Source organism: Xyrauchen texanus, chromosome 22, assembly GCF_025860055.1.
Source record: "Xyrauchen texanus isolate HMW12.3.18 chromosome 22, RBS_HiC_50CHRs, whole genome shotgun sequence".
NCBI lineage: Eukaryota > Metazoa > Chordata > Actinopteri > Cypriniformes > Catostomidae > Xyrauchen > Xyrauchen texanus.
In genome coordinates this window covers 21,553,055-21,562,829 of record NC_068297.1, presented here as the reverse complement: position 1 = coordinate 21,562,829, position 9,775 = coordinate 21,553,055, and the positions used below count along the sequence as shown (strand labels likewise).

At 35.6% G+C, this 9,775-nt stretch overlaps 1 protein-coding gene across 2 annotated transcripts in view; it reads left to right on the top strand.

Moving 5' to 3' along the window:
* Positions 1-352: 352 nt before the first annotated feature.
* LOC127662135 (intersectin-2-like) overlaps positions 353-9,775 on the top strand; it is a 54,253-nt gene continuing 44,830 nt past the window's right edge. For both annotated transcript variants that reach the window (XM_052153172.1, XM_052153171.1), the window contains exon 1: positions 353-541. The gene's annotated coding sequence lies outside the window, so the exon portion shown is untranslated. The remainder of the gene's footprint in view (positions 542-9,775) is intronic.

Sequence of the window (9,775 nt, the reverse complement as noted above, 5' to 3'; positions counted from 1 at the left end):
CATTTTCGTTCTGATGAAGTTGGGTTTATATTTTTTTAGAATATACTTTTAAAAAAATAGGCCTACTAAAATTAATTCAAGGTAATTTCTTTAGTTAGTTTTGGAGTCATGAAAATGTATTTTAGTTTCGTTTAAGTTTATTGTCCCCCAATTATGTTATTTCCTTTAACGAAAATGCTTTCACGTTGCGTTTTCTATCTCATATTCGTACATGGACCCCACAGGCCCCCGACATGTGATTGTGAAGTCTTTTCAACAGATAGAGGGCAGCAGTGTGTCAGCTAAACAGCATTACATTAAAAGGCACCCAGCCCCTCCCATCAGTTCTTAAAGGCTGACCTGTGCTCAGCGTCCCACTCGTCAGCCATGTTGTTTGTCTGACAGCGCCCGGATAGCAACAGGATGTCAAATATTCTCATAAACGCACTGCTGAAATACATACAAGACATTCTGAAACTCTCAGGACAATGAAAAAGGATATGTTTCCTTCCCAGGAGATTTCGCAAAGTCAATAATGCCAATTTCTCCAAAGTTGTGTAAAGTGAGTACCTCCTATAATTCTTCTCAAATGTCTTTTCATTTTGTTATGTGCTTTAAGGATATTTAAATGTCAGCTATAGTCATTCATATTATATTACATATTATATATACAATACATGATACATACAGTGTTAAACATAAACTCGTTATCACTAGGTTCCTGCAGTAACCGTGGTGTCAATAGTTAAAAAAGTGTCCCGTTTCGCACACTTCAAAGTTTTTAAGAGCTCCACGTTGCAATTTTTAAGACCTCATTGTTAAACATATGCCACATTTCGTGTTAAAGAACTATTTCAATGCGCTTTCAAAAATGTTTTCTTCAGTAAAACCGGCAGGGCCAGTCGCAAACTCGTCTGTCTGCCTTTCACCTACAGAATTGAAGTGTTAAAAACAGTGTATGTCTGATGCCAGCTGAACAGAACATGTTAAATTGAGTTTTGTCCGCTTTTATGTTGGTTATTATAATGCTGAAGTCATTCACATTGGCGAAAGGTTAAGACTGGAATATGAACAGAACATTGTCTAATAGATGATTGTTGTGAAAGATGGGTCTCAAAAACTAGTGAGTTCCCTACCTAGACTGTATCTTTGTGCATCAATGTGTGTAATGTCTCTGGCATCCATGAATCTGTTAAGTTTCATGTCCTTTCATTGTTTTTCTGCCGTCTGCATCTCAATACTATAGAATGGATATCCCTTTGAAAAATCAGTTTGATTTGAATGTACCTGACCTCACTCAGGCCAAAATGCAATGACAATAGTAAGCTGCTATGTCCCTGTTCTGGGTGGGGGGAAATATGATGTAAGATTATATTAGGCAAATCCACTCTAGAGTCTTATCTTTCTTGTCCTTGGAGATTTTGGGCCAGTCAAGGAGAATGATTTGTCAAAGCATAATGACTTTCCTATTTTCAGGTTAATGAATGCTTGTCAAAGATCAAATCTGTTTTCTTCATAGCCAGGAATAGGAAAAAGAGAGCAAAGCACTTGATTTGAATTGCTACATTAATGCAGTAGTTCACCCCAAAATGAAAGTGTTCCCATTATTTACTCACCCTCATGCCATCCCAGATGTCTATGACTTGTTTCCTCTGCAGAACACATTAAGATTTTTAGAAGAATGTCTTAGCTGTGTTGGTCCATACAATGCAGGTGAATGGTGGCCAGAACTATAAAAAATCAGTCAGTTTAAAAGCGATCTATAAGACTCCAGAGATTGAATCCATATCTTCAGAAGTGATATGATAGGAGATGGAAAGAAAAAAGGATCAATATTTAAGTCCTTTTTATGATTAGTCACCACCTTTGACCAGCCCCAACCAAATTTAAGAAGATATAAAATCAAATTTGAATGCTAAAATTTGAATTTCGGATGTGTGCCAAGCCCTGACGATGGCTACAGTTTGATCGCATTCTTGCGCTAAAAAAAAAAGGCTACACACAGTGCATTAAATAGCCTATTTTTTACATCAAATAGTATTGGCAGTGACATAAATTTTGCTGCTACAGTATTTGTAGATTATTTTTTTCACATGTTTCTATGGTATACTGGAAAACAATCATAAGTATTTCATAAGTTTTAAAGGCGTTTATTGCCAAAAACATTCAATATATGCAAAGAGTCAATATTTACAGTGTTGGCCCTTGTTCTTCATAACCTCATAACCTTGCCTTATTAGTGCTCGTAGTTGATCACAATTTGTCGGCTTCTGCTTGTCCACTTGCCTTTTGAGGATTGACCACAGGTTTTCTATGGGATTAAGATCCAGGGAGTTGCCTAGCCATGGATCCAAAATTTCAATGTAATGATCTCTGAGCCACTTCATTATCACTCTTGCCTTGTGACATGGTGCTCCATCATGCTGGAAAATGTATGGATCATCACCAAATTGCTCCTGGATCGTTGGGAGAAGTTGCTCTTGCAGGACATTTTGATACCATTCTTTATTCATGTCAGTGTTTTTGGGCAGCATTGTGAGAGAGCCCACTCCCTTGGATGAAAAGCAACCCCACACATGGATGGTATCAGGATGCTTCACTGATGACACGACACTGAACTCATGGTAGCGTTCTCCTTTTCTTCTCCGGACTATCTATTTTGCTATCTATTTGACTGATGTCCCAAACAGTCAGAAGGGGGCTTCATCAGAGAAAATAACTTTGTGTCAGTCTTCTGCTGTCCAATCCTTGTACTTCCTGCAGAATTTCAGTCTGTCCTTGATGTTTTTCTTGGAGAGAAGTGGTTTCTTTGCTTCCCCTCTTGACACCAGGCTATTGTCCAAAAGTCTTCGCCTCACATGCACTCACACCAACCTGCTGCCAATATTGAGCAAGCTCTGCACTGGTGGTGACACGATTCCGTAGCTGACTGCTCAGGAGGAGACGGTCCTGGTGCTTGCTGGACACTCTGAGACATCCTGAAGCCTTCTTCACTGCAGTTGAACTTCTCTCCTTGAAGTTCTTCATGATCTAGTAAATGGTTCTTTCAGGTGCAATATTCTTTGCAGCAATTTCCTTGCATCTGAGGCCTTTTTGATGCAAAGCGATGATGGCTGCACATCTTTCTTTAGAGGTAACCATTGCTACCAAGAACACAATGATTGGAAGCACTTCTTTCCTCCGTTTATAGCAATCTGTCTGCTCTTATAATCCAATCAGAATGATAGTGATTTCACCTGACTAGTATTCGTTCATAATTCCCAGGTGCTGTTGATATGATTAGTGAAATTATGTTAGCTGGTCAATTTGTGCCAGGGACAAAAAACGGTGAAATTTGGGTTTTTGAGAGAGTTTTTGGCCAATGAAGCTTTTTGCAATTATTTAAAATGCATCTGATCACTCTGCACAATAATCTAGAAACAATGTGACTCAACACCACAACAATTGAAGCAGAAAACTTTACGAAACACAAAATGTATGTCACTGCCAATACTTTTGGCTTCTGCTGTACAGTTTAACAGAAAGTAAGTGTCTTGAGATGCTTTTTAAATGTATTTTTAATTAAACACAACATCTAAAAAAAAACAGCACTTCTGCACGAGACTCTGAATAAACAAAACCAAAGCGAAACAAAGACATTCATCTAGCACATGTTTACGTACAAAAACAAATGGATGGTTGCAAAAGCGTTCGGTGTGAACAGCCCCTTACAGTTGGTGGAGGTACCATTGCGTCTTGCTCTATCACAAGTGATTTTCAGATTAAGCATTTCAATTTTTAAATGCTTTGTCTCGAAAGGAGTTCACCTTGGAAATGTGTGTCTCAAGATCCTCGCTTTCGGTTACATTCTGTTGCGTTCCATCTGTTTGAACCGCCCCTGGCCTGTGCTCGTAGTCTGAGCTGCTTCACCATCGAGTTCAACAGAATACCACTGGTATCTGGGAATATTGCTATCATACATAAATTGTAATGAATAAAAAAAACACTGAGGTATATCACTGTTTTTATAGCTTTAGACTGGGGTAGTTTCAGGGGTGGATTATGACTAGCAAGGGCCCCAGGGCCAATTATCTTTTAGCCACCCCCTAATTATCTTTTTAAGTTGAGAGCTACGCAATCTATTTTCATTTATTTGTCTCTTTTAATACCTTTTCTGTTATTTACAGTCATATTAATTCAAACACAATGTGGTCAACCGAAACACCTTTGCTGAACAGCCACTGTCTCTTTAAGAATAGATTCTTAAAGAGACAGTACCATTTTAACATTTGTTATACATTATGTAAACTCAATGTGAATACTACAAATTATGCATACAAAATGCATATATTTACAGGGGTCATATTAATTATGAAATATTTAAACTTCATCAAACACTTTAAATATTGATGAATTTAACAAATACAGAAGGCTCCTACAGTATCCATGCAAGGGTCTGGTGAAATTAGGCAAAAAGTTCAGGCAGTTCTGGCTTGTATTGTTATATCATTTCAACTCATCTGAATGATGGGGTGCATTTCATTCAGTGATCATCCCTACACCCTATTTTATTCAAAGACTTTACCATCAATTATGAGAGCTTTGAAGGGCTGAAAGGTGCGGGGCTCAAAAATAGTGGTCATTTAGTTAATTTTTTGAGAAATTCAGTTTGGAACGACCCTACAGCTTTGCTACCATTATACTACTTCAATCAAAAAGCCCTGCTAATGCATCATTTAAGCCTTTTCAATGTGTCCAAAAATTCCCTAGATTACATAACACTGACAGAATATTTATATGAGCAACGAGTCTGTTTTGGAACGTTCCTGATTCAAACTTCAGCTTTACAAACTTACACACAAGCACTTTAATCTGCTTTAAGATGCTCTCTTCTTTCTTTCTTTTCTTTTTTACTGTTAAACCTGTAAAATTGTCTAACTTCAAGCATTTAAAACTATTTAAAATGTTCACAAGTTTGTCTAGACTATCTTTACATATCTAGTTTAATCAGTACTTTTGAACAACACAGAAAAATATCAATATTTTATTTTTCCCAACCAGCTAAGCCCAGTCATTTTTTGTAATGTAGGGCAAACATGCAGTTATAGCAATGAATAGTATAATAAACGTTTTTGAATAAAATAATGTTTAACCATATGAAAATGTTTTTATTTTTTTAAAGCCTGTTGAAACTTATTTTTATACAAAATAATGACATTTTAAGCACATGTTGCTTGAATTCAATCAATACTCATTTTGAAATATCGGTAACAAAATAATTGTTTTTGTTAATTTTACTTTATCAAAATCAACAAAGATTTCACATAAAAAAGATGAGTGCATCAAAACATGATGGTAGCTACTAGCTATTTTGGAAAATTATATAACAAGATCTTCTACTTCCAGTTTAGCATGAAAACTTTCACCAGGAAAAAGTAGACATCTCCTACACATTGTGATGATGATGTAAAGGCTTTAGAAAGTCATGTATAAATTATAATACACAAATTGAATTAAATAGGAAGGCAAAAGGGCCCTATAAGTGTTCTGGGGGCCCTCATATTCACAGGGCCCTGTTGAGGGGGCCTTTTATAAGCTGTGGGGCCCACATATTTAAGCATATATAAACATTTGTTTTCAACGTTGAAAAATATTTATTTTTTTACTTCAGATTTATTTTCTCTGCCCATTTGTCAGCCCTAATATGCAAAAAGAATGCAAATTGCCCAAAAAACTAAAGAAGAATGTGGGAGTGAAGAAGAAAGTGGAGATTTATAGTAGAAAAGGACATAAATACTCATTTGTTTCTCACCAACACATGTAATATCACTTTTATAGACTTGTATTTAACCACTAGATTCCTTTTGGATTACTTTTATTCTGCCTTAATGGGAGTTTTGGAGCTTCAAAGTTCTGGTCAACATTCACTTGCATTGTATGGACCTACAGATCTGAGATATTCTTCAAAATTGTTTTGTTTGAGTTCTGCCGAAGAAAGAAAGTCCATATCTGGGTTGGCATGAGGGTGAGTAAATAAGAGATTTTTTTACATTTTTTTTAGTGAACTATTCCAAGTGGAAAAGATGCATCTGGAGATGTGTGATATATTTAAGGGGGTACATTGATGTTTTAGCTGATGTTTTTGTAGAGTGTGTATACTGTCTTGACAGCTGTCTTAATGTTTGTTCAGGCTTCACTGACGTGACCTGCATGGCTGCCTAGAGATACAGCCTCAAAGTTTTTTTTTTCTTCTTCAGGGAGACAGGTCTCAATGTAGAAAAGCTCTGGCTAGTTATTCAAAGAAATCTCAAAATGTGGATGTCGTTCAGTTACATGGACAACATATTTTGGTGGTAAATATTAAGTTGCTTATCTATAGATGAGTCACCTAAATCTTATCTAATATAACTAAATGGTTCACATTAGGGATGCACCGATACCACTTTTTCTCTTCCGATCCAGTTCCGATATCTGAAATCTCAGTGTTGGGTGATACCGATCCAATACCAGTGTTGTTTTTTTTAAATCAGTTTAGAATATCTATACCTCACTGAGTGATGCTAATTAAATGTAAAGAAACACAAACCTTTAACTACACATTATTCAATAGAAATGCCCAAACTATTAAAAAAAAACTTTATTGTTAACTAGTCTACTGGATAAGGCTGCAGCAAAATTAACAGTAATTCCAGTCTAAGTGTTCAGTAGTAGTTTCAACTTGTATCTAGACTTGAAAGGGTCCAGAATTCTCTCTTTTTTTTTTTCTTTTCGATTTAGTTGTAAGATATCAGTTCACTTTTGACTCAGTTATTTTTTGGAACCCAATAAACATATATTGTTATAATTTGTAAAAAAAAATTATAATAATAATACATTATTAAACGTTGTTGTTGTTGACTTTAGATTTAAATATATTACTATTGTAATATATTTAAATCGTGCACCTTTAACTTTAAAACCCTCTGGCTTTTATTTTGAAATTGTAAACTCTACAGGAAGTCCTATAATTGTGTCTGTATGTTAGCACAGTAGTTTAATTCGCTTCTTATTCAAATTCTGGTTAAATGCATATTATAAGTGAACCGAACTATTGAGCATCTAAATCTGAGATGTAGTTTGTGAGTAGCGCTCAAATGTTGTCAACAGAGCAGCACCATTCAATAACGCGCTGCAGATGCATACTATATATTTACTTGTAAAACACAGCCTTTTGTGATTCACAGAGCTATTGCACATCTTCGAGTGGCTTTGAATCTAATGCACGAGTCATATGAACTACTTCAATGGTGTTTTATGGTTCTTTTATGTCATTTTTGGAGCTTGACAGTAACGAACATGACTAACACACAGATTTTGATTTTGATCGGACTTGTACTGATACCCGATCCATCTAAAACCGTCAGTATCGGATCTGTGCATCCCTAGTTCAAAGTATACACATAATCATGTTTTCTAAAACATAATAAATTAATAGGAAATGTATAGCCTGTATATGAATGGCGTGTTTAGGGGAATTAAATCTGTAGCAATCATCATCTCCTGTAGGATTGGCAGAAATGTTTTTTATTAATTTTATTTCATGATCAAGGCACTAGTGTTGCACAGTGATACCAAAAAATGTTTAACAGTATGGTATCATCTTTTTTTGGCTAATTTTGGTACCATATTACAGTATGCTGTCATAATCAAAATGATATGAGATGTGACAGTTTTGTGATGAAATCAATGACCGTTTGAATAAAAAATACAAAGAAACCTCTGGATATGGACGAGTGTGATCATTAAACAGGAGATGGATGTAATTTAATCAAATAATATACAGTCACATGTGGTGCACACTACAGAATGAACAAGAGTTGCCGCTCTGTCATCTGCTTTACACTCACACATGCGTGCACGCATGCTCCTACAAAAGACGCATTACTGGTGCTTAATTTTCATGCAGGGTTTATAGTATAAACTGCTATTAACACTTCAATGAATTCCTCCGGTACAGCATGGAGATTTCAGCTCCTGAGTCTTGACAGATGTATCCCAGCATTAATGGGAAACTTTATATAACTAATCTGTCAAAAATAAAAGCTATATTCAACTGGATACGCAAAATTGAAGACTGAGAAATATATCTACTGTATAAAATGTAATAGTAAAAAAATGCAATAATACTCTTAATAAAAATTATATAATATTAAATGGTTGTATAATAATATTAATTATTATTATCTGTAAGAAATATCACAAACGCTTGAAAAGTGTATTATCCGCATGTTGTGATGTAGCCATAGCAGCCTTGTGCCACAGGTAATATTTTTTTTTTTCCCCATTGTTTTAATTTTGGCAAAAATAAAATTGAAATTGTTTGTATAAAATAAATAATACAATTATTATATTTTTATTTGAGTAAAGCTGTATGTATCAATTTGATTCAACACCATATGATCATAACATATAACTAAAACATTTAACACGGAATCCAAAAAACACGCATAATTATAACCTGTGAGACTTTATGCAGTTCATTTAATCAAGTAATTTTCTGTGTAATTTCATACAAAATCTGAGGCTTTTTAGTTGTTGATTTTAGTATCGATGCCAAGGAACCAGTGCTGGTATCGTTCCAAAGTCAAAATGTTGGTATCGGAGCAGCCCTAAAAGGCACTGCGCTCTCCTCTACAATCAGTGCTTTCATTAATTGAGAATTCAGTGGCAAACACAAAAGTGAAAGGTCTGACACACAGAAAGGGTTTGTTGGTCTTAATGTGGCTTAACGTCCTCTCTGACCACACGGTCACGGCTCCAAAGCATTCATACAATTTTGTTTATGTCCGCTCTACGTCCTGTTTCATTTTTACTTTCCTCTCACTCCCTTCATTCCTTTTGTGGTTGTTAAATCACACAGGGTGGAGGCAGGTGGTGGCGGGACAGCCCAGTTATGACCTCACTGTCTATCTTTGCAACTTTTGTGTCACACACCTCATTAATATGAAGTGGGTGAAGGTAGAACCACAGAACTATGGTGTTTGATTGTGCTAGGTCTGTGCTTGGTCTTCGCTTCAGTATTTCATCAGACCTGCAGCACCAGTTAATAAAATTGTTCACAGACATGTGAATAAAAATGTATGATGGAGAGATTTTTGTGTCTCGATTTATGTGGAGTTGATACACTGCTCTATTTTGATCTAGCTGGGTGTTGGCCATTCACCACAGGCCATTCGAAGCAATATTTTACCCAGCTGCATGTCATGCAAAGCAACAATAAAATACCATTGGTGTTTTGAAGCTCTCAGGAATACGGTCGTGGATTTGAGTGGTTTGGGTGGCCTATTTGTACTTGTGTATCTGAGAAAAATATATGTACAGTAAATGAGAAATATTTTACTAGTTTCTAATTGAAATAAAGTTGAGTAAAATTCAACTAGGAGTGTGAAATTTAGATGAGAGTTATTTGAATACATAAACACATTAATTTATATAATTTACATCGATATCACTGAAATCTGTGTTATGAAATAGTCAAATTGAAAACTTTCTTGTTTGTCTTTATTATAACCGCAAAAATGTGTCTTGTGAAAATAAATACAAAAAAAGAATCACTGAATCACTGCCAGCAGGTTAGAGAGAAGAGATTTATATGACACAGATGACAGGCATCCCACATTCAGGCAGTCTTTTGGAAGGTTGTCTTGTCTGACAGCATTCTCTTTCTGTAAAGAACTGCTCTCATAGGCCTGCAACTTTACTGCTACACATCACTTTCTGTCAACAACTTTCTCAGTGTTTTCTTTACTGCTATCAGCAATAGGTTCTGAAGATCAGA